The 2,612-nt window shown below is 47.2% G+C and overlaps 1 pseudogene; it reads left to right on the top strand.

Annotated features, from left to right (window-relative positions):
- Positions 1–427: 427 nt before the first annotated feature.
- On the top strand, positions 428–2,145 carry LOC136315065 (protein FAM210B, mitochondrial pseudogene; annotated as a pseudogene).
- The last annotated feature ends 467 nt before the right edge of the window (positions 2,146–2,612 follow it).

Genomic DNA, 2,612 nt, shown 5'->3' with positions numbered 1-2,612 from the left:
CACCTCATCAAAATTACAACTAAATACAGAACAACTCTCATCACGAACCACCTGAAGATTTGCTGAACAGGTATGCTATTACCAATGTTGCAGGAATCAAAGGCGGACAAAGGTGCTCAGACGAGTGCTGCAGGAAGGGGGTTTATTTCAGCCGGCGGAGCAGCATTACCTAAAAAAGGCAATAAAACACAAGCGCCCCAAAGTTACTCTTTCTGAGTCTTCTACACCTTTGCAGTTTTTGCTTTCACATGAAATATGCCTGATTTCTTTTACCTCTTTGTGAGTAGACATATGTGACCTTCAAGTCACATATGTGACTTGAGGGGAGGGGGTAAGAGGGGAGGTTTGGACTGTCTGTCCTTGACTATTCACATATCGTTTTTCTTGCTGGTGCTGCAAGTTCATTCAGGGAGCTTATAAAGGGGCTATGGCCGTGGTTTGTTACTTTTCAAACTAACTCAGCTCTTCCTCCCTTACTAAGGATATAAGAAGCCACCTTGAGACTAGTAAGTGGGGCAGAGACACAAGAGCAGGCTGGCTCCATATCCAAGGTGTGGCGGTTAATAAGAGGAGGGACACCTAAATACAGAGGTCAGACTGATGGGTGCCAGGGAAGTGGGGAGGTCGGGGTACTGGGTAGAAAGAGCTAAGAGATGAAGAACAAATGGACAGTAGTTTGGTGATTGGTATAGGGAAGAGTGGAGGATAGATGGGGGGATAAATGATATTGAATGGAGACTTGAATTGGGGTGGTGAACACACTACAGATTATGTGTTGCAGAATTGTGTACCTGAAGCCTGTATAATTTTGTTTAACCAGTGTATCCTAATAAATTCAATTAAAAAACAAAACAAAACAGGCCTTGGCCAGTTGACTTAGCGGTAGAGCATTGGCCCAGCATGTGGAAGTCCTGGCTTCGATTCCTGGTCAGGACACAGGAGAAGAGACCACCTACTTCTCCACCCCATCCCCTTTACTTCCCCCTTCTCTTTCTCTCTTCCTCTCCTCCCCTCCCACAGCCATAGCTTGAATGGTTTGAGCAATTTGGTCCCAGGTGCTAAGGATGGCTTTAAGGCCTCACTTCAGGTGCTGAAATAGCTTGGTTTCCAAGCAAAGGAGCAATGGCCCCAGAAGGGCAGAGTGTTGCCCTGTAGGGGACTTGCCAGGTGGATCCTGTTGAGAGCTCATGTGGGAGTCTGTCTCTCTGCTTCCCTGCCTCCTCGCCTCTCACTTAAAAAAATAAGAAGAAATAAGGAGTCTGCAGTGCCTGCTAGGCCCAGCAGGCAGGGTGGGCACCTGGTCTAGCTTCATGCCACCTGGCTCCTGGGTGTTGCTGCCCCCTGTACCCCACAGGTTCTGTTCCTGCCTCTGCTCTGGCAGCGCTAGACACTGGGTTTCTGTCTGTGGCCCTCAGGGACAGTGAGGGCCACCAGGACCCCAGCAAAATCACAGTGGCAACAGGCAGTGACATCAGCAATATAGAGAAGAAAAAGCAAATCACAGCAACTGAAAAAGACTTTTCAAGAATATGTAACCTGACCAGGTGGTGGCACAGTGGATAGAACATCAACCTGAAACACTGAGGATCCAGGTTCAAACCCCAAAGTTTCCAGCTTGAGCGTGGGTTCATGTGGCTTGAGCATGGGCTCACCTACCTGAGTGCAGGGTCGCTGGCTTGAGCATGAGATCCTAGACATGACCCCATGGTCGCTGGCTTGAAGCCCAAGGTCATTGGCTTGAAGCCCAACGTCGCTGACTTCAGCAAGGGGTTGCTGGCTCAGCTGGAGAGCCCCCCCCCCAATCAAAGCACATATGAGAAAGCAATCAATGAGCAACTAAAGTGACGCAACTATGAGTTGATAACTTTTCATCTGTGTCTCTCACTTAAAATATACGTATATGGAGCTGGAGTGTCTGTCACTGCACACTGGAATCTCATTAGTCTCCCTGGGCATGTTGTACAGGCTGTTGTAAGTGGTGTGGACATACCTGCCGTACTGCTTGGGCTTGAAGGCATCAATACAGTGAGAAATGGCTGCAGGCACAAGCCCCTTTGTGGTGACTATGCCATTCACAAGTCGTTTGCATCTATAAGAATCACCATTACCTTAGTTTCCATGCCTTTGATTGTCAGATATTTTTAGAAAGTAGAATTTCTTCTTTTTTTCTTTTTTGCAAGAGAGAGAAAGGGATGAGAAGCATCAACTCGTAGTTGTGGCACTTTAGTTGTTTATTGATTTCTTCTCACATGCCTTGACCAGGTGGCTCCACCCAAGTGAATGACCCCTTGCTCAAGTCAGCAACCATGGGGTCATGTCTATGATCCTACTGACCCTGCGCTCAAGCTGGTGATCCTGTGCTCAAGCAGGATGAGACTGTAGTTAAGCCAGAAACCTTAGGGCTTCAAACCTGGAACTTCAGCATCCCAGGTTGATGCTTTATCCACTGCACCACCATCATTCAAGCAGAAAGTGGGATTTTTTTTAAACCTCCTGCTTGAAAGCCTTGATGAACTCAATTGTGGGACAAAAATTCCATTTCTTTTAAGTTACACATTTTTATTGGTTTTGGGATTGTAGGGTTCTTAGTATTTTTGGTGGGGGACCAGGGG

Source organism: Saccopteryx bilineata, chromosome 11 (genome assembly GCF_036850765.1).
Source record: "Saccopteryx bilineata isolate mSacBil1 chromosome 11, mSacBil1_pri_phased_curated, whole genome shotgun sequence".
NCBI classification, from domain to species: domain Eukaryota; kingdom Metazoa; phylum Chordata; class Mammalia; order Chiroptera; family Emballonuridae; genus Saccopteryx; species Saccopteryx bilineata.
The sequence above is the reverse complement of the archived record's forward strand: the minus strand, read 5'-3'. Positions and strand labels throughout refer to the sequence as shown.